The sequence below is a fragment of the Hypanus sabinus genome, chromosome 8, assembly GCF_030144855.1.
Source record: "Hypanus sabinus isolate sHypSab1 chromosome 8, sHypSab1.hap1, whole genome shotgun sequence".
NCBI classification, from domain to species: Eukaryota; Metazoa; Chordata; class Chondrichthyes; order Myliobatiformes; family Dasyatidae; genus Hypanus; species Hypanus sabinus.
Window position 1 is genome coordinate 129,980,419 of NC_082713.1, and position 22,858 is coordinate 130,003,276.

Here is a 22,858-nt window from a genome sequence, read left to right on the forward strand (position 1 = left end):
GTTTAGCAACCAACAGCGGGGCAAAATCAAAAATGATAAAATTTTGCGGTGGAGAATGGAACTCTCCACCTACAACTATGATATCCTGTACCAGCCTGGAAGGCTCAATGAGCCCCCTGATGCCCTATCCCGGGGAGCGTGTGCTAGCACACAGCTCAACCGGCTATACGCCCTTCATGCACATCTTTGCCACCCGGGGGTCACCCGATTTTACCATTTCGTGAAAGCCCGGAACCTGCCGTACTCCCTTGAGGACATCAGGATGATGACCAGGGACTGCCAGGTCTGCGCTGAGTGCAAACTGCACTTCTACCATCCTGAAAAGGCGCAATTTATCAAGGCCACCTGCCCCTTTGAGCGACTGAGTGTTGACTTTAAGGGCCCCCTTCCCTCCACCGACCTCAATGTCTACTTTCTCAACATTATCGACGAGTACTCGCGGTTCCCCTTTGCCATCCCCTGCCCCGACACCACTACCACGTCCGTCATAAAAGCCCTGCGCCAGCTCTTCACTCTGTTCGGATATCCCTGCTATATCCACAGTGATAGAGGGTCCTCCTTTATGAGTGACGAGCTGCGCCAGTACCTGCTGGCTAGGGGCATTGCTACTAGTTGGACCACGAGTTATAATCCCCGGGGAAATGGACAGGTGGAGAGGGAGAATGCCACAGTGTGGAAGGCCAAACTTTTAGCCCTTAAGTCAAAAGGGATTGCCGGTCTCTTGATGGCAGAAGGTCCTCCCTGAGGCATTCCACTCTATCCGCTCCCTGTTATGTACGTCCACCAATGCCACCCCTCACGAGCGCCTATTCTCTTTTCCCAGGAAGTCTGCCACTGGGACCACCCTACCAGCTTGGCTGATGACCCCAGGGCCAGTGCTGCTCCAGAAACATGTGAGGAGCAATAAATACTCCCCGCTGGTCGAGAGGGTTCACCTTCTACATGCAAACCCCCAGTATGCTTATGTGGTCTTACCTGATGGGCGGGAGGACCTGGTCTCCGTCTGCGACCTGGCACCCGCAGGAGCAGCAGACCAGTACCCCGAACACTCCATGGTAATTATGAACCCTGTACCCGAGGTGACACCGCACACACAGAGCCCTACACAGACTCCTCACGACACTCCTATACAGGGCGTCTCGTACGCGCATATACCAGGCGCCTTGCACACGCATGAGGGATCACTGACGCCTAGTGGGCTGACACCTCCAGTTAGGCCGGAACCAGCACAACCACTGTCTCCGGTGCAATCACCACCGGCACCTGTGCAATCACAGCTGGTGCTACGTAGATCGCAGCGACAGATTCGACCACCTGATAGACTTAACCTGTAAATATACTGGTAAGAAACTTCGCCGCATGGGGGCTCTCTTTTCTAATGGGGGGGGGGGTGAATGTGGTGAACTACATACACCTGTCTGGACACGCCCCCCACTGACTGCTCCTGTGGCTCCTCCCACAGACCCCAGTATAAAGGCGATTGAGGCCTGAGCCCGGCCCTCAGTCTCCAAGATGTAGTATGGTGGTCAACTACTGCTTGTTCTTTCTTCCAGTCAATAAAAGCCGATGTCTCGCCTTCACGTCTCAGAGAGTTATTGATGGTGCATCAGGCGTTTTAAAGGACAAAATCTCTGTGGCTAGTTAGCCCTAATGGAGACACGAGAGATTGAGGAAATGCTGGAAATGTGGAGCAACGTACACAAAATGCTAGTGTCAGATGTCACTTTCCCAACTCTCAGTGGGGCCACTTGACCTAACTGGCTGAGCTCTCTAGCATTTTGTACGTAGAGATTTAACATTCACTGCTTATTTCTGGGTGCACTGATGCTGAATATGAATTATACAGGTTGTGAACAATAATTATTGCTTTAAGCCTGTCACCCTTGAAAGGATTATGTCACATGGCTCTCTGTACTCTGGGCTGCAGCAGTATGTGTTTGTTGGAAGTTCAAAGGTTGTCTGTGAAGAAGCCTGGAATAAATGAGACTAGGTTTCTTTAAGCTCCTCATGTCTCATATTTATTAACCTTTACACTCTACATTAGGGATTAAAAATACCCTGGGGACACAAAGCTTACAGATGATGAGCATTCTTCTTGAAAAGTGAATGGAAATTTTAAAACCAGCAGATGCTGGAAATCTGAAATAAAATCAGGAAATGCTGGAAACTCTCAACAGGTCAGCCAGTGAATAGTGAGCAGTTCAGGGGGTGAGCACTCACCGGGACAGGCACGGCACCTTGAACTGCTGCTGAAAGTGCTCTCCTGCACAAGTAGTTAGAGAGGCTCCAAGTAATGAACAGCAATTTAATTTAAGTGACTGAGAGGGGATAGGGAGGTGACAGTGTTCCCATGTCCTTGCTGCCCTACTCCTTCTGCAACTGTGTGTGCTTGGCATTGTCTTGTGAAGATTTCATAGTGTCCCTATTTGAAAATTGCATAACCTCCCTGTTCTGTTCAGTTCGATTCCCGCACAGCTGTATTGTTTGTCTTTGTACATGTTGAATGCTGAAAGGTGCGGCTCTATTGAACACGAATGAAAGAATCAATTTAAAAGGCTCTAAAAGGAATTTAGATAATTTTCAGCCTGTATTTACAGCTGAATGGGTCTGAATGCTTTGAGACTTGGGAAAAAAAATAGAGATTTACAAAGTAATACTTGGACAGTTTCATTATGGTTAAGATCACCTGGCATGTAAGCACCCAGGTGCTTTGACAGTTGAATGTTACCTGCTGGCAGGTAAGTATAGATGTCCTAACAGGCAGCCTCTGAACTTCACAGGGTAAGCAGGAGACATTTAGTGTCATTTGTGTGAACATCTGAGTTTCTGCCCTTCCCCACTCCCATATCTCCTTCTGCCATGACTGGTAGGTGAGAGTGAGGTTATGCTATCCCAGTTCAGGCTGACTCTTTTCCAATGCAGCTGTACAAAAGTTTGGTTTAGCCATATTTGAAGTATCGTGTGCAGTCCTGGTTGACATTTTGAGTGCTCCTTTAGAAAGCATCACAGGTCTGCAAGGAGTTTCTCTCTGAATCCTCTATGTTTCCTTAAGAGCTGAGGTGTCTTATGGACTGGGCATTGTCTATTTGGCATGACAGAGTTTTCTACTTTGGCTTTATTGATTGTGATAGGGGATTTGGTTTTCCATGCTTTTGCTGGATACCTCTCTTTGAATGATGTGTTATCTGAAGTTGAGAGCATAAAACTAGGGTCACTTTGCATTTCTGCAGGCATCTGACAGACAAATTCCACAAAAACTGAATATGGCAGAAAATGGCATGATGCTTCATTTTATACTTGAACCCTTCAGGTATCTACTGTTCTTGCACATTGCTGGGTAATTTCTCTAATTTCTACAGCAGTTGTAAACCCATAGCTAGATTATTAATGTGCACAGCCCTAACCCGGTTTGCGTATTGCAATGACTCCTTCATCAAGCCACATACAGAGAAGGTCTAGTTCTATGCTAAGCTTGAGACTTAGTCCTTCCACAGCATTGTGAAAGCTTGACTTCCAGGACAGATAACTGGCAGACTGGTTGTCGAGCACTTCTAGTCCTGCTGTGAACAAGGTCCTGACAAACCAGATACTAAGCCAAATCTTGTACCTGCAGCTCCTGAACGAAGGCATTGTGGAGACTGGTTTGCCAAATGTGTGCCTTGGGATAGATGGAAGTTGAGTTTGTCTGTATCTGTGTAAATGGGGTTGGTACTGGTAGCAACTCTTGTCTGTGGTTTTTGCTGTGAGGAAATTGCAGAAGGGGATGTTGTGGGTCTTTGCTGCTGTCGATCTTGACTGTCAATATGTGGACTATGTGAAGAGCTTGTTGGCTCTGTGATGTGGGCAGTGTCTTCTTGTGGAGTTGGAGCTCTGTCTGTTTTATAGCCTAAATTTGTTTGGACATATTCTTTAATAAGCTGCATTGGCTGTTGCAATGGCAAAGTATGACTGATTCTGGTTGTAGACTTGCCACTGTCTAAAACATACTGTTTCGTATACCTTTTCCTTGACTTCACACCCTTTCGTGAGCACACTTAGTCTCTACACACCCTCTCTGTGTCTCTAGGTGCTTTCTCTATCTGAATCTCAACTTTGTGTTTAGGATAAGCTGCTCTCATTCTTGCTGAGTTCAGCTTTGGTGTGAACTCATACTGTGACTATATTAATGGCGATTTGTACAAGCGTCGCAGCGACACAATCGATGCAGCAAATTCCGACCTCACTTCGCTGTTGCTTGGGTCAGAAGCTGCTGTTGTGTACGGCGTTCAGACATGTCTCTAGTCCATGGCGATACCTTTGAAGATGAGTTTTCTTTTCACTCTACTGCCCTCACAGTGCAGATATACAAAGGTATGCAGGGAGTTAAACACTTTCTCAAAAATCACCCAAGGTGGAAGCTTCCTTCAGGGTTTTTATTGAGATCTTAATTGTGAAACTACTGAAGTAAAATGCATATGAAATTCAATATAGAATCATTGGACACCTGAATATACTGTTGATTATTCTCACATTCAGTATTGACCAAAGTAATACGTGCATGCAACACTCCGTCCTGTTCCGTGTAAGTAGAAGCAACTTGTGGCACAATGATACCTTAATAGTTTTGGTGGCATCTGTCGGTCTCGAGAGACCATGGATCTGCGCCCGGAGTTTCCAGGGCACAGGCCTGGGCAGGGTTGTATGGGAGACCGGCAGTTGCCCAAGCTGCAGGCCTTCCCCTCTCCACGCCACCGATGTTGTCCAAGGGAAGGGCACTAGGACCCATGCAGCTTGGCACTGGCGACATCGCAGAGCAATGTGTTGTTAAGTGCCTTGCTCAAGGATACAAACACACTGCCTCAGCTAAGGCTCGAACCAGTGACCTTCAGGTTACTAGTCTGATACCTTGCCCACTAGGCCACACGCCAACCTTAATAGTGATAAATGATAAACATAATGTTTTCTTCACAATATATCTACTAAATGTGTAGTATTATTTACAAACCCAAGACTCTCAGATATTAACACAACACACACAAAATAGTGGTGGAACACAGCAGGCCAGGCAGCATCTATAAGGAGAAGCACTGTCGACATTTTGGGCCAAGATCCTTTGTCAGGACTAACTGAAAGGAAAGATAGTAAGAGATTTGAAAGTAGTGGGCGGAGGGGAAAATGCAAAATGATAGGAGAAGACCGGAGGGGGTGGGATGAAGCTAAGAGCTGGAAAGGTGACTGGCGAAAGTGATACAGAGCTGGAGAAGGGAAAGGATCAAAGATCATGGGACGGGAGGCGTCAGGAGAAAGAAAGGAGGAGGGGTGGAAAGCACCAGAGGGAGATGGAGAACAGACAGAGTGATAGGCAGAGAGAGAGAAAAAAAACAAAACAAAACAAACAACTAAATATGTCAGGGATGGGGTAAGAAGGGGAGGAGGGGCATTAATGGAAGAGAAATCAATGTTCATGCCATCAGGTTGGAGGCTACCCAGCTGGTATATAAGGTGTTGTTCCTCCAACCTGAGTTTGGATTCATTTTGACAGTAGAGGAGGCCATGGATAGACATATCAGAATGGGAATGGGACATGGAATTAAAATGCGTGGCCACTGGGAGATCCTGTTTTCTCTGGCGGACCGAGTGTAAGTGTTCAGTGAAATGGTCTCCCAGTCTGCGTCGGGTCTCACCAATATCTCAGATGTTGCTGTTTCAAGGGAGCATAAAGAGGGGATGGAGATGGATGCCTTTCCATCATTAGTTTCAAGTTGAAATCCAAATTAAAATGTGCAGAAAATGATTGACGAAACAGCTTGTGTACAGGAAGTGATGTTCATTCAAAGAAAACTACATACAAAACGAGCTGCACCTCCAGAGTCAGAACAATGGGGCAAATTTGAGTTTTACCAAATCTGAAGCTGCACTATTGCGCAGTTAGTTATGATGTTGCTGGAAAATGCATTTCATTTTATTTTCTCTGATGTGAATCAAGTTTATTGTCACTGACATGATGAATGCAGCTTTCTTGAGGAATCGCTTTTTGAAGATATCCCTGATGGTGGGTGGGGGGAGGAGGGGCCCAGTGCCCATGATGGAACTGGCTGAGTCTACAATGCTCCGCCCCTTTTTCTGATCCCGTGTATTAGAGCCACCTTACAAGGCAGTGATACAACTACTCAGAATGTTCTCCACAGTCCATCCATCGAAATTTGCTGTAGTCTTTGGTGACAGAGCAAATCTCCTCAAACTCCCAATGAATTATCGTCACTGGTGTGCCTTCTTCGTGATCGGATCAATATGTCGGGCCCAGGATACATCCACTGAGGTTTTGATGATTATAAACACTTAGTTGCTCACCTTTCCACTGCTGACCCCTCAATGACTTCCTTTTCTGAAGTCCACAATCAATTCCTTGTTCTTGCTGATGTTATCGGTGAATTTATAGATGGTATTTGAGCCATGCCTAGCCACGCAGTCATGATTGTGGAAAAGAGTAGAGTTGTTGGCTAACCACCCATCCTTGAAGTGAGCCTGCAAGACAAGTTGGAGAAAAGGATCCTAGGAAATGCTGGGCATGAGGATGATGATTGCAAGATCTTTTTCTTGGGCAGGCCCTCTGAATCAAGGATGACTTACTTCCCTTTGTTCTAAGGGTTGTGTGGTTGTTGGCAAAGACTGTGTGACTGTAGACACTGCCTCAGGCCAGTCAGATGCTTGATGGGGAGGAAGGGTTGGGTGCTTGGGAGGTTCTGGGGACAAGCTACATGTCTGAGGGTCAAGTGTTCGGTGGAGGTTGCTGCCATGTGTGGGGTGCCAAAGTGAGAGCAAGACAAGTTAATTGCATAAAGGCGTCTTTTATGAGTTCTCAGTGTGAAGCCTGGCACCAATTCAGAAACATCCCTTTAAGAGATACAGGTGCCAGCTTTACAGGTGTAGTCCTGATCCAGCTGAAGTCCCATGTGCTCACGTAACTCTACCTAGAAGTGTATTCCAAATGTCCAAGTGCTCGGTCTTGGAGGATGCCCCTGCTCGACAAATTGAGTGAATGCAGGACATCAGAAAAGAAGCTGCAGAGGCCATTGCTAGTGAGTAATTTCCATAAATGATTTATTTTTTTCAAATAATTTGGATGGCATAGCAGATGATAGAGTTTTAAGGTACTGAAGGCAACACATGTAAAAGATTAATCTGGTTAGCAGATGCTTCTTTATCCAACGAATATCTATGTCATTAGAAAAGCTACTTGAGATATATAATGTAGATAATATCTATAGCAGCATTATATGTTATAGGCTTCCCAGATCAGGAGAAAGGGAGACAGTGTGATGCTGAGGGAATGTATATAAAGAGGTGGATAGGTGATTGCTTGGAGCTTAAATACCAGTATAGGCCATTTGGGGTGAATGGCCTATTTTTGTACTGTAAAATAGATATCAATATGCTGCAGATGACCCACCACCATTAGGTGATCAGTGTAATTGGCGGGACCAGCAGCACAGTGGCTGGTAGAGCTGCTGCTTCAGTAGAGCTAATAGGACTTGATGTTTCAATCTCTGTGATAAGTCGGCACTCTTGATGTTGGCAGTAGGCTTGGAGTGGTGACGAGGAGGGTAGGTACCTCATTGGTGTCATCAGGTGGGCACCCTCCTTCTTTGACATTTCGTTGATAAACCCACAACATCTCCAGAGGGCTCAACGGTACTACCTGGCATCCCAGAAACACCCCCCTCAGTTCCATACCCTCCTGTCTTCATCTTGCAGCCCAGTTGTTGTCTTTCCTTTTATGTAATCCAAATCCAATTACTGCTTTTTTCTGCTGCATTTGACAAAGACTTGATTGCTTGTTGGAGTGAATAACCCCTCACCCCCATCTTCTTCAATTGACTGGTCGTAGATGTAGCCACGAATCCCCTGCATCCCACTTCTACAGGGAAAATCTTGGTCTTCCAGCAGTTCTGGGCAGCTTCAGTTGCCAGTTCAGAGTACTTGATCTTTTTCCTCTCATAAGCTTCTTCAGCACCATCTTCCCATGCTACTGTGATTTCCACAACATTTGCCAGCTTGGCTGTTGTGAACCACAGGACCATGTCTGGCCAGAGTGTTGTACCCGCAATGTCTGGGGAAACGCAAGCTTTCTTTCCAAGTCCATGTCCATTTTCCAATCCCGAGCAACCTGCAGAATGCTTACCTCTCTTGAAGTTCTTTGGTGCTCTGGAGGTTGGCCTGCTGACACAAACTGTGTGATGTGAGCATTTCTTGTTGATGATTGTGGGAGATTGTTTGTGGTGATTTGCCTCTGTTCCAAGATTGATGCCAGCTGTCTAAGAACTTGATTATGCCGCTAAGTATACCGCCCCTGTCTGAGGCTTGTGGTACATCCTGTTAACATGTGCCTTAGTGATCCAGGTGCTTGACAAAGAGAGCAAGCAGTGTCTTCTCCCCACCACTCGTTCAGGTTCTGGGGAGGTCATAAGTGGCTCTGTTGACAAAACTTAGCCAAGATCTCTACATTTCCCAGATGTCGCACCAGCTGAGTTTCCTCTTTTCCAGGCTTTCCCAATTAGTCACCGAATTACAGGAAGGACATTAATAAGGTTGAAAGAGTGCAGAGAAGGTTTATGAGGATGTTGCTGGGACTTGGGAAACTGAGTTACAGAGAAAGACTGAATAGGTTAGTAATTTATTCCCTGGAGCGTAGGAGAATGAGGGGTGATTTGATAGAGGTGTATGAAATTATGATGGGTATAGGTAGAGTGAATGCAAGCAGGCTTTTTCCACTGAGGACAGGGGAGAAAAAGAACAGAGGTCATGGGTTAAGGGTGAAGGAGGAAAAGTTTAAAGGGAACATTAAGGGGGGCTTCTTCACACAGAGAGTGGTGGGAGTGTGGAATGGGCTGCCAGGTGAAGTGGTGAATGCGGGCTCATTTTTGACATTTAAGAAAAACTTGGACAGGTATATGGATGAGAGGGGTTTGGAGGGATATGGACCAGGTACAGGTCAGTGGGAATAGGCAGAAAAATGGTTTGGTACAGCCAAGAAGGGCCAAAAGGCCTGTTTCTGTGCTGTAATGTTCTAAGGTTCTAGTCCATTGGCCCTGCTTGGCCATTGAGACGGCCCTGGCATATCGCTCTGCCTCCTCCTGTTTCCTCACCTCCTCCACCACAAGCCGTCTCTTCTGCACTGACATTGCCTTGTGCCATTCAGGAGCCTTTGGGACGAGCCTGAACCCAGCTCTCCCAAGTTGGACTTGGCCAACCACATCCCTGAAGCGAAGAGCAGACCTGGTACTTTGAACGGCTTCAGATGGGGTCCAGTTCCTCCCCATTGCCACATGGGAGGCCATTGTTTGAATAACAGTATCTTCAGATTCAGTGAGGGTCATGACCAACCTTGCTATGGTGCATTTGAATTCTTCCACAAGACTTGTAATTGGTAGTTCTAATTTGCCGTTCCTGTACAGTCCAACAGGACTTAAGGACTTAAGCATCGTAGAAGTCTGAGCCACTGTTTCACATGTGTGCTGATCACTTTTTCGAGCTTTTCCACCTTGTTGATGGGGATTTAATACACTGTTAAAGACCACATGAGTCTTGGGAATATGCCGATCTGGAAGCACCACAGCTTGAGTTTTCCTGGCAGCCAGGTCTTGTTGATGTGAGCTAAGTACATGATGGTATCACAGTTTCAGTACTGATTCCAGTTGCTGTCTGTGTGTGGAATTTACATGTTCCCCTTCTGACTGTGTGCATTTTCCTGATGTGCTCCATTTAACCATCCCCCCCCCACCCAAAATCCCAAAGCCATGGGATCAGTAGATTAATAGCCCCTGGTGTATAGGTGAGTGGCAGCTTCTGGGAAGGAAGAATAAAAAAAAAGTGGATTAATTCAGGATGAGTACAAATGGGTGTCTGATATTCAGTACAGACACAGTGGGTGAAGGGCCTGTGTCTGATCTGGTTGACTCTAAATGCTAGTTTACCAATGATGCCCCCGTCTTGAGAATAGTTATAAAGGAAAGATATTGACTGAGTGGAGTTTCAAAGCAATTATCTGAGTCCACTGAGCCACAGTAAGCAAGATCCCACTCATATTTAGAAGAGCAATGTATGTATTGTGACAGAAATGGATCATGATAATGTATAGTTAAACCTAAGGTTCCCCCAGGATTTTAATCTTTCAGAGGACAGCACTTAGTTGGGCAGAGGTGCATGTGTGCAATGCTCAATAATATTTGTGATTACTTTTGGGAGAAGAGGAAACTCACTAAAATAGTGGAATTAGTGGTGACCCCTGGCTCAGGATCAATTAGAGCTTCCAGTGACTTATCCAAATAACATTTCCCTGCTCTCATGTGAGTCATCAATAATGTGCCTAATTCAATTGCTGCCATGGTTGTTCATGATGGATGTTATTTGAAAGGCAAATCTTTAAGGCTTCCATTAAAACCTTTGCTTTGTGCATTAGTAAGCCAGCCGGAAGAGTGTGATAAGACGTGGTTGCTTTTACAAGAAAGATTTGTCAGGGTTAGGGGCTGGCAGTTTGGGGTGGTGTGCAAAAACAGTGAGATGGGAGAGGTAGGGAGGAAGAAGTTCTTCTGCTGGCTCTTCAAGTGGGGAAATGTAGGTTTGGTCCAATTTCTCAATGCCAAGCCTCAGCAACACCAAGAAGGCCACTCAGCTCCTCAGGTCTGTCCTATTGATTTGGTCTTGGACTCAACTCTATTCTCCTGTCTGTTCCCCATCATCCTTGATTTTCACAAAGCCACAGAGACAGAAAAACAAACAACCGGTTTGTCTCCACGTTCAGTCATTCAGACTCCACAACACTCAAGTGTATAGAACACAAAATGAATTTCACAACTTACAAGGGAAGAGACTCCTTGACATCCAACTTTAAAATAGACAACCCCTATTCTGAAAGTACACCTCAGTTTGAGATTGCCCAGTGGTGGGAACCCTCCCTTCATCATTTTCGTCAGTGAATCCTTTCAGAATTTACCAACAGAGGTAGGGGTGGGGGGGGGGGGGAATTGAAATCTAAATTGTTGCTCATTGGTTCCAAGTAGCAATTGTCTTGATGACTCTGCCAGTGATTAACAAGGGTGGCAACATTCCAATAATGCCACTTGGCAGATTGTCAGGATTCACAGGCTTGTTCAGCAGTCCTTGGGAATTTCCGTGGACCTTCCCAGAATTAATCAGACACTGCTAGTATAATGAGAATTCCAGTAGAACGTTTTGGAAAGTGATGACACAATAGACTGCAGATGCTGGAATCTGGAGCAACAAATAATCTGCTTGAAAAGCTCAAAAGATCAAACAACATCTGCTGGAGGAAAGGAATTGTTAACATTTCGGGTTGAAGCCTTGCGTTCCTCCAACTGATTATTCTTTTGCAAGGTGACCCTAGAGGAGGGAGAAAATCCAAGCAAGCTCCACTCCCTCAGTCAAAAGATGGCTTCTGTATGCGAACCCCAGCCAGCAGGCCAGCACTAGAGACTCAGGTTCAATTCTGACCTTGGGTCCTGTCTGGGTGGCTGTGTGGGTTTCCCTGGGTGCTCTGGTTTCCTCCCACATCCCAAAGATATGCAGGTTGGTAGGTTAGTCACTGCAACTTATCCCCAGTGTGCAGATGAGTGGTAGAAGCTGGGGGGAGATTAGATGAATATGGATTTAATTAAAAAAAACAATTGACACAAGGTCTGTGTAAATGCAGTGGTCAATGTGGACTTAGTTCAAAATTCAAATACATTGACACAGGCATACACACCCAGGGTATAAATGTCACCAATATTTGCTTTTTGCAGCAGCATCATAGTGCATTATAAACATGCCAACCATAAGTTTTCATAACAATGTGAACCGACATGTCAATCCATGGTCTCCTGTACTGTTGTGATGAGGCCACACTTGGGTTGGGGGAGCAATACTTGATATTCCGTCTGGGTAGCCTCCAACCTGATGGCATGAACATTGACTTCTTTAACTTCCGGTAAAGCCCCCACCTCCCAACATTCCCCATCCCCTTCTCTCGCTCTCACCTGCCCATTGCCTCCCTCTGGTGCTCCTCCCCCTTTTCTTTCTTCCATGGCCTTTCTGTCCTCTCCTATCAGATTCCCCCTTCTCTAGCCCTGTATTTCCTTCACCAATTGACTTCCCAGCTCTTTACTTCATCCCCTCCCCCCATTTCACCTATCATAGAACATGTCAGCACAGAAACAGGCCCTTTGGCCCTTCTTGGCTGTGCCGAACCATTTTTCTTCCTAGTCCCACTGACCGGCACCTGGACCATATCCCTCCATGCCCCTCTCATCCATGAACCTGTCCAAGTTTTTCTTAAATGTTAAAAGTGAGCCTGCATTTACCACTTCATCTAGAGCTTATTCCACACTCCCACCACTCTCTGTGTGAAGAAGCCCCCACCCTTAATGTTCCCTTTAAACTTTTCCCCCTTCACCCTTAACCCATGTCCTCTGGATTTTTTCTCCCCTAGACTATCACCTTGTGTTTCTCCCTCCCCTCCCCCCCCACCTTCTAAATCTGACTCCTCACCTTTTTTTCCCAGTCCTGCTGGAGGGTCTCGGCCTGAAACAACAACCATAGTCTTTCCCATACAGGCTGCCTGGCCTGCTGAGTTCCCCCAGCATTTTGTGCGTGTTGCTTAGATTTCCGGCGTCTGCAGATTTCTCTTGTTTGTGATAAGTTTTCATAAGCACAAATTACCATAATTTATATGAACCCTGCACTCCAAAATAAACACAAACATGCATGACACAAACATGCTAAAAGCTGAGGAAAAGTATAGTCAGAGGTAGCATTTAAAGTTTTTCAGGTTAGCTGAAGAACCTGATGTCAGTGAGGAAGAAACTGTGCAGTAGTTGAAACTTGATGTTTTCAGACTCCTTGTGATGGATGCCGCCTTCCTGAGATATCTCCTCTTTTGTCGATGTCCTCGGTGGTGGGGGAGCTGTAGCTGTGATGGGATGGGCTGAGTCCAAAGAATCTGCTTCACTGCAGTATCTCTCTTTGGCTCTAAGAGAATTATGCAGCTTAATGAGATGCCACTACTTGTTATGAGACCAGAGTGGCTTGGAGACTGGTGGACAGAGTAAATCTATTTCCTCTCTGAGTAAGGCAGTTCAAGGGTGAAATCAGGAGGCTTCATTTAATTCAAAGAATGGTGGAAATCTGGAACTGTCCCCCCCTCCCCACCACCCCAGAAAGCTGCTGGCGGAAGGAGTTGGTGACCAGTTGGAAATCTCCAACCAAATTTAAATAGTGTGAAACTTGGAAATCTGAAATTTAAAAAAATGTAAATGCTGGAAATGCTCAACTAGTCGAGCAGTAACTGACGAAGGAGAAACAAAACTAACCTTTTGATGGTCTTACTTGAGGAAGGACATTCTGGCTTTGGAGGTGGTTTAAAGGAGGTTCACCAGGTTAATTCCAGAGACGAGGGGGTTAGACTATGAGAAAAGATTGAATTGCCTGGGACTGTACTCACTGGAATTCAGAAGAATGAGAGGAGATCTTATAGAAACATATAAAATTATGAAAGGGATAGATAAGATAGAGGCAGGAAAGTTGTTTCCACTGGTAGATGAGACTAGAACTCAGGGACATATCCACAAGATTTGGGGGATGGAGATGAGGAGGAACTGCTGTTCCCAGAGATTGGTGAATCTGTGAAATTCTCTTCCCCATGAAGTAGTGGAGGCTACCTCAGTAAAATATTTAAGACAAGGTTGGATAGGGGAATTAAGGGTTATGGGGAAAAGACAGGTAGGTGAAGATAAGTCCATGGCCAGATGGGCCATGATCTTATTGAATGGTGGAACAGGCTTGATGGGTCACATGGCCTACTCCTGCTCCTATTTCTTATGTTCTATTGATGTAAACCATCAACTCCATTTCCCTAAAAAAAGATAAAAACACAAAATGCTGGCAGAACTCAGCAGGCCAGACAGCATCTAAGGGAGGAACTTCCGCCACCTCCTATGTGATCCCACCACCAGCCGCATCTTCCCCTCCCCCCCACTCTCGGCTTTCCGCAGGGACTCCCTTGTCCATTCAACCCCACCAACCTCCCTCCGGGCACTCATTCCTGCAAACGGAAGAAGTGCTACACCTGCCCCCACACTTCTTCCCTCACCACCATCCTAGGCCCCAGACAGTCCTTTCAGGTGAGGCACCACTTCATCTGCGAGTCAACTGGGGTGATATACTGTATCCAGTGCTCCCAATGTGGCCATTTATACATAGGGGAGACCCGCCGCAGACTGGGAGACAGTTTCGCCGAACACCGGCGCTCAGTCCTCCAGCAGTGGGGGATCTCCCTGTAGCCACACACTTCAATTCCACAGACCACTCCCACTCTGATATGTCTGTCCATGGCCTCCTCTACCATCAAGATGAGGCCACACACAGGTCGATGGAGCAATACCTTATCTCCCACCTAGGCAGTCTTCTACCTGCCGGCATGAACATCCAACTCACAGACCTCCGTTGATACCCCTGCCCCCCCTTACCCCCATCCCTATCTATTATTTTAGTCTGGTTCTCTTTCTCTCTGTTTTCACCCTCTCACTATAATGTCCCCCCCCAGCCCTACCTTTCTTTCTCTTTTATTTCCCATAATTCTGCACCTTCCCCCAGCCCATTTCCCTCCAGCCTAACACTTTCTAGCTCTCTACTTTATCTCTCCCCCCACTTCTTATCCCCCCTCGACCATCCCATGTTACTTCACTCCTGATGAAGGGTTTCAGCCCGAAACGTTGTTATTACCTCCTCCCATAGATGCTGTCTGGCCTGCTGAGTTCTGCCAGCATTTTGTGTTTTTATTTATTTCCAGCATCTGCAGATTCACTCGTGTTGCCTTTGAACTCTATTTCTCTCTCTGCTGATTGGTGTTTTACAAGTAAGGTAATTAAAGGATAAAGAAAATATGTGGCTTGGGATAGAGCTGAGCCAGTTGAATGTCGGAGTGGTGTCCAGGGATAATGTCACTTCCACCTGATCCTGCGAAAAGACATGACAAAGAACTGATCCCAAATTTTGCCCTTGCATAATGCCCCTACATCCAAATTGTCATCCTGTAGATGTTCCGTTCTGTTGAATCATTGACTCATTCTCATATGTAGGGCTTTTGGCTGGTTAGAACGAACTAATTCCCTAGTTCTTACTGTGCCCGCTGCCATCCTCGCTGTACAGTGCAAGTAGAAGTGTCTAGCCCTGCCACTCAGCCTTCAGGATCCTGTTGCCAAAAAACAAACGAACAGCTAAAGGTCAGTTTACTGTTTCTCTTCCAGAATCGGGAAGCTTGAAATGAATTTGCTTGATTGATGGAGCCCTGTTGAACACAGATATCGAGCTGAAGCTGATTCCAGGATCCAGGGAGACCAAGAGAAGAGAGGCAAGCTCACCTTCTGGTAAGAAAGATTTGTATATTTACATGGTCATTCAAATCGACTTGCCTAATATATGAGGTTATTATCACATCAAAATGTGCTTGGCGACAGCAGATAAAGACAATCTGTCCTCATTCAGCCCCATGATTGACCGTGGCCTATCTGTAGTCAACAGCTATTCTCTTTTGAACATCTGTGTGTTGATCCCAAGGAGATGCTCAAGGGCTTGGGATGTCTGAATGAGTTCTGCTCTCGCTGAAGGCAGGTTCATGTTGATAAGGGAAGAATGGCACCAGTTTAACTTGTGTAAATCAGAAAGTATCAGTCCTTTGAATGGAGTTTGTGAAAGAGCAAAATGCTCGTGATTAGACCACATTATAAACAAACCATTACAAATGATGTCAATTATGTGATGCCATTCAGAAGCCTCCACATTGACCAGAGTTGTTGAGTTCCACTACTTTTGGTTAACATTGTGTTGTTTCGTTCTCTCTCTTTCACAACTCCATCCTGTTCGGCACATTTCATCCATCTCCCAGTAACCCTGTACAGGCACCATGCTTTCCCTGAAGTCTCCTCTAAACTGTTAACCATTGGCTATCAGCAGGCTGTTCAGCTGTGGAGAAAATGTCTGGAACAGCAACCATGTCCCTTAATCTGCACTCCTGGATCAAATTACTGAAGCACCCTTCCACACCACCAGCATCTCCAAGAAGACTCTCTGTTGCTGCTTACCTCTCAAGGCTGCTAACTGCAGGCATAAATAATCCCCTCACCAAAGAAGGTACCCATTACATAAGTGGGAAGCAAAAGAAACTCTGGGAGGACATTAACGAGAAGCCCGAACCCTGCCTTCCTCACCCTGATTGGTGAATCTGAGAGCAATACTTTGTCCTGTTGGTGTTTTTCATAACGGACAGCCTAACTCGGCATGAACTGAGCCTGCTATTGTGCTAAGGTGCATGGCAGACAAGGCAGTGGCTGAACTGATGATTTATTTTCACTGAGCATCCATTCATTAAAGAACCACAGTCTATTCCGCGCTTAACAAAGACTATTTTCAGTGACTACAGTAAGCTTGTTCTTGTCAGTGAAAGCAAGTGGAATCTGTTATCTGCAGTGCAGCATATCATGCTGAGCTTTAAATATTTAAAGTATTGATATCCCGACATGGTAGTTCAGTCAGGCCCCAGTCTTCAGAAAGCAAAGCCCAGCCTAATAAGGGCTTGCAGTAAGGAATGCAGATAGCAAGATTTTGAAGTGTTTTCAGAGGGCAATATTTATGTAGGCAAAGGTTGCCAACATGCATTGAGGACATGGCAGGGGACCGGAGATGGCCCTGGAAGGGGAGCACATGGCTTCCTTTCGAAGTGCCAGCCAGATCACAGGCATTCTGTTGCGGAGAGGAAAATGGATGCAAGTCCACAGTGATCTTCCAAAGAGCTTTGCAAGCAGTGAAGTGACTGTGAAACTTAATCACCATTCTTATGTAAAAATATGGGCAGCCAGACAATTCTCTTGCCCTACCGTTGCTGCTCGACGCTCTTGAGTTCCTTCAGCACATGTTGCGTTGTTCCAGATTCAAACGTCTCTTGTATCTCCATTCAAAAATACAAATTCGGAGCAGGAGTCCCTCAGACCTGTTCCACCATTTAATTAGATTACAGCCGATTTAATCGTAACTTTTTCTCTGCATTCTTGCCTCTTCCCAATAGTTTTTTCATCTCCACCCTAATTTATCAAATACCGATAAAGCTCTGCCTTAAATATATTTCAGGAATTCTGCTTCTACCACCTTTGAGGAAGCGAATTCCAAAGACTCATGAACCCCTGAGTTTAAAAAAAACTGCCTAATTTCTTTCTTAATTGCACAGGCCTTTAATTTGAACCCCAGCTTCATGTTCTCCCACAGAATGAAATATTTTCTTCTCATCCACCCTGTTAAAACCCTTCAGGATTTTGTATGGTTCAATCAAGTCCTCTTTCATTTTTATTCTGAAATCTAAGGTAGCTACAAGCCTCATTTGTCTACCTTTTCCTCATAAGATAACCCTCTGGGTCCGAATATTAGCCCAGTAAACCTTTATTAGACTTCCCAAAGTATTATCTTCCTTAAGTAAGGATGACATTTAACTGTAAAAGATGCCATTAAGCTGGAAAAAGTGCAGAGGAGATTTATGAGGAGTTGAGGGACTAAGTTATGGAGAGAGATTGAATAGATTAGGCCTTCATGAGAACACATGAGATATATAAAATCACGCAGTGTATGCAAACAATCTTTTTTCTCTCAGGGTTGAGGAATAAAAAATTAGATTTGGGATGAGAGGGGAAATACAGAAATGGAAATGGATGGGCAATTTTTTCACCCAAAGGGTAGTCAGTATGTAGAACGAGTTGCCAGAGGAAGTGGCTAATGCACATACATTAACAGTAGTTAAAGACAGGGAGAAGGACAGGAAAGTTTTTGAGGTACATGGGCCAAACGTGTACAAATAGGGCTAGCCTAGATGGAAATCTTGGTTAGTATGGACCAGTTAGGCCGAAGGGCCTGTTATCACACGTTGTGACTCTGTGAGACAATTACTTTAAATGCAGATATGCCCTACATAAATGTAGCATATCCCCTATGCTTTTATATTCAGTTCTTCAGGCAGTAAATTATAACATTTTGTTTTCTAAATTACTTGCTATATCTGCAGACCGGTCCTTAACAAAATATGCTCGGACACTCAGATACCTCTGTATTTTAGAGCTCTGCCTCTCTCAGAAGTTAAGTAACTACACATTTCAATGGGATAAATATCATGGCTAACCTCAATGGTGATGTTGTTTGAAAGATAAATTTTGGCCATGTCCATCTTCAAATGGTAACCTGAAGAGAGCAGACAGCACTTTTGTTTTTACCTCATCCTGTGCGTGTCCTGGAGCACAAGGTTCCACACCAACTGGCAGGCCTCAGCGCTATTCCTGTCTATGCTACCCACCTTCCTTATAATTTACCTTGGATTCTACCACTCCACCCATCCAGGGCAATTTCCGGCGATTAGTTAACATTCAGGCCTGTCCTTGGGCAGTTGAAGGCAATCCCTAGGAGCCTCATGGGAGATCAGGATCAAACCCAGGTAGTTTGATCGGTTATGGCAGCAGCTCTATTGGTGTTACTGCTGTGCCGCCCCAGAGGTGAGAGTGCGGTAATGAAGTCTCAACCTGGAATATGTTCCTCATTGGGAATTGGGGCTTGAGGAGTTCTCCCAGTAAGATGGAGAGTTTTGAGTTGGATGATGAGAAGCTGAGTGGGGCATTTCCTCTGGCATTACAGACAGCCTCAGTAAATTAGAGGGTTGTTGGTGTATCTTGCTGGGTCAGTAATGGATTAGTTTGGCCTCTGATCTTATTCAAGTCCCCAACTGATAAGTCAGGCACATATATAGGACAGAAACTTGAATAAGAACATTGAGGGCTTCGAATGGTTGATGTGATGTGACCTGAGACACAAATGATATGCCCTGTGTGAATGCTCATTCTGCGGACAAGCGATGGCCAAGGATGTCTCTTCCTTGCAGTTTTATGGTATTTACCTCAGGGAACGTCCATTCTTGGCAAGTAAACCCGAGCATACAAACATTTGTGTGTCACAATGCAACTTCCTCAATCACAATGGCGATTATTTGGTTAAAGCGCTGCCACTTACTGGTGCTTGTTAACGACGAGTTTCAAGTGGTGTGTAGCTGACAGTGCCGCTTTGTGTGCCTGTCTGCAGTACCATGTCTAACTGGCCGACAATGGTGTGCAGCACTCAATGTCCTTCCTTCCTTTAGTGCCATTCATCCCTTTACTTTATGTAAAGGAATGCACAAGGGGGCAGCTGAACAAGCCAAGCTTTTATTTACATAAGAAGATCTTGGGATTTGAAGTGCAGTTTGAAGTTGAGCCAAACACTATTCCCGCTCTCATCCATCAGCCAAATCTCTTCAGTAAAGAGCTACCATAGAACAATCGGGGCACAAAACACGTGACCGACCTGCATCTTGCTTTTGTTGGGTCACTGATAACTGGAGCCAAGCTACCATTCTGGCATTGGCTGGCACCTGTCCTAAACCTCCTCAAGCCTCAACTTCAGTAGAACTTTCCAACATGTACCACAGGAGTCCGATCAAGCTAAATCTCAGAGCAAAGCCGATAAGCAGATACTGAAGCAAGTGATCAAGGCTGGGCTGTGAATTAAAGGACGATGGAGAGATGGGAAAGTTTTGCAAGGGAATTCCTGAAAAGCTAGCTGCCATTGGAGGGGCAATGGATATCCTGATGCAAAAGAGGACAAAATTGGAGAAATGTCTTTTTTCCCAGAGGAATGTAAAGGTGTGAATATTGATAAGAGTTTGAAATTTGATGCTTTGGGGTAAGGAGCTTGCCTTTATACCTTCACCTCTTATCTCTTTATACTGGCTGTAATCTTTCAATCCAGATGAAGGGTCTTGTCTCAAAATATCCATTTCCCTCCACAGATGCTGTCCAACTCATCGAGTTCCTTCAGCATTTATTTTTGCTCCAGATTCCAGCATCTTCAGCCCCCTGTGTCTCCATCTTGTTGTTATTAAACATATTTCACAACATTCAAAAGTAGTTTATGCCAATGCAGAATTTCGGATCTGCTGTAATGAAGGAAAATGTGATCTGATGTGTACACAACAAGATCCTTCAAATAGCAGTGTGGTAATGATTGGATAATCTATTTTCTGTTTTGATTGGGGAAAATGTTTTGATCATTAGGCAGAGACTGAATCCATGACCTTGCAACTCAGTGACAAGAGCGCTGAGCAATGAGACCAATATAAAGCATCATGAGTAGTTTGCAAATCCCAGTGAGTATTGCCACAGAGATGGTTTGGTTAACTAAAGCCCCTCTCCTTAATTCCCAGTGAGTGCAGCAACATGGACGTTTTAGTGAACTAAACCCTGTCTGCTTAGCTTCCGGTTAAGTGTGGCCACAGGATGCTTTGGTCAGCAAAAGCTCCTCTCCTTAAATGAGCTATGCTAGGACATCATGTATTTGGTCAGAATAATTTCTCGGTAGGTTTTTGTGGCTCTGGAGATCGTGAAAGCCAAGGGTTTTTCTGCCATCTCTGACCTCAGTCATTTCAGTTTAGTGGCACCCCGGGTTACAGTCATGCCCCTGGGGCAGAATTTCAACCACAATGGAGCTCTGTCAGTGTATGGTTCTGTTTATTGTACCATCGAACTTCCGTGCATTTATTCCGCAGGCCACAGTTACAAACGCTCTCTGATCATATTGAGGCCTCTAGACAATGAACATTAATCTCTGTTGTAAATATCCTGTTAATAATAGGAAACATCATGGGAACATTAAAGAACACATTTTCCCTTTGCTCTGTTTGAGCACTTTGAACATGGAACACTACAGCACTCTGTGGGTCCTTCAGCCCACGATGTTGTGCTGACCGATCCAAACCTATTCTATATCAACCTTTCCCTCCAACGCAGCCCCTTCTTGTAAAAGTATCCACACTGATGGTCTAACCATCAAGCTACATACAATGAAATAATAAATGGTTCTTCCCTAACGGTACCTCATAGAGAATTTCCAACTTTTGCAGTGTTTTAGTATTGTGGTTAGTATTGTATGTAGTTTTAGTGTTTTGCTGCTTTAGTATTTTGAACCTCACAATTTTTCTTCCATTTTCTTTCTCTATCTTTGTTTACATTTGATTCCCTTTCTTTGTATCTCATCTGGTTTGATGAGCTCTGACCAACAAGCTTTTGCCATCCTCCCAGCCAATACCACTAACTCCAATATGATTTTATCTCCCTTGATATCTGTCTAATCCCAGATATTCTGTCCATCCCTTCCCTTTCCTGCAACTTAAGTGTGTTTGTTTTCTAAGTTTCCTCAATCCTAATGAAGGGTCCTCCTCCTGAATTGTTAGCTCTCTTTTGCTCTTCACAGATGCTGCCTGAAACAGCTAAGAGTTTCCATCATTTTCTACTTTCATTTTAGATTTCAAGTATTTTTTAACTTCTGGTCTTGCACTACTTATTTTAATTTAACTATTTAATATACATATATACTTACTGTAATTTATTTTCTATATTTGTCAAATATTGCATTGTACTGCTGCTGTAAAGTTAACAACTTTCATGACACGTGCCAGTGTGATAGTAAACATTTTTTGATTCTGCAGATTATTAATGCTTTTTAAAAAATATATATATGTATGCAGAACTGTTTGCTTTGTTGGGTTAGGACTGTTCCTTGGGGAAAAAAAGTAATCCACAAGAAACTTTGTGGACGAAAGTGTAGTGAGTTGATTTGAATATTCACAAAATGTTGGTGGAGCTCAGCAGGTCAGGCAGCATCAACGGAGAAGAATGAAAGCTCAACGTGTCGGGCCAAAATGCTGCCTGACCTGCTGAGTTCCTCCAGCATTTTGTGTTTGTTCCTCTGGATTTCCTGCATCTGCAGAATCTCTTGTGTTTATGATTTGAATAATTCCACATTAGCATCTTCTGAATGCATTAGGCATTAGGCTGAGTAGTCCCCTAAGTACTCCAGCCACTGTGGGACATGACTGTAGTTTATAAAGGGGAAAGTTCTGCTGATTAATCTGGAATGACAATTACAGCAATAAGGCCTAAAAAAAAGAGGCCAATGCTTTCTTTAATCGGAGGCATCAAGAGACTCATCATGAGATGCTGATCTTCAATTGTTGGGTAATTGGCGGATCTCTCCTGCTTGTATTGTGAGTGCTCCAGCACAATGATACCAACCCTATTGTGCCTGACTGACCGGCTCTCTGCTGACATTGTTGGTCTTCCAGAACCCTAATCCCTAAAAAAGCAGGGTTGGCTAGGTCCAAAGAGGTGGGTCAGGCATTGAACTCTGACAATGTTGGAAAAACTAAATAGGAACGCACGCAGACTGTTGTATTTAGAGCTGATTCTATTTAATTGTTCCCATACAAAAGAAATGAGTCGGCTGTGTGCAGCTTTGTTTTCCTGCGTAATGTGGCTGCAGTGCTTTAGTCATTCCATTTTGTGCTGCTGCATTTTCAGCAATTTCAGGCTGTGTGAAAGATTCTTCTGTCTCGGCAAGCCCTGGCGTGAAGTCAGTACTGAGGCAATAATTATGCTGGTGCGACAGGACATGTAATTTTAATGACCTTAAAATTACTTTTATATCTTGCATTTGTATTGTGCTTCATGCATTTCAAAGTGTTACACAGAACAAATTATTTCAAGTCGTTATACAGTTGGACAGGACACCATTTGCCTTCTTTCTGTGTCTAGAGGGGTTAAACAGGGTTGACCTGAACCTTGTCACTGAGCACTGAGTTGTGGCTGAAAGCTCATTGTTGGGAGCTTAATATCCAAGGATACACATTGAATCCAGAGGACAGGTAGATAGGCAAAGGGTGTGGGGTGGCTCATTTGGTAAAAAAAATGAAACCGAATCGTTAGAA

General features: G+C 44.8%; 1 protein-coding gene across 8 annotated transcripts in view; it reads left to right on the plus strand.

Annotated features, from left to right (window-relative positions):
* The window catches only part of nrcama (neuronal cell adhesion molecule a), a 430,696-nt gene that overhangs the window by 229,380 nt on the left and 178,458 nt on the right, over positions 1-22,858 (plus strand). For all 8 annotated transcript variants that reach the window (XM_059977833.1, XM_059977838.1, XM_059977831.1 and 5 more), the window contains exon 3: positions 15,282-15,401. The gene's annotated coding sequence lies outside the window, so the exon portion shown is untranslated. The remainder of the gene's footprint in view (positions 1-15,281; positions 15,402-22,858) is intronic.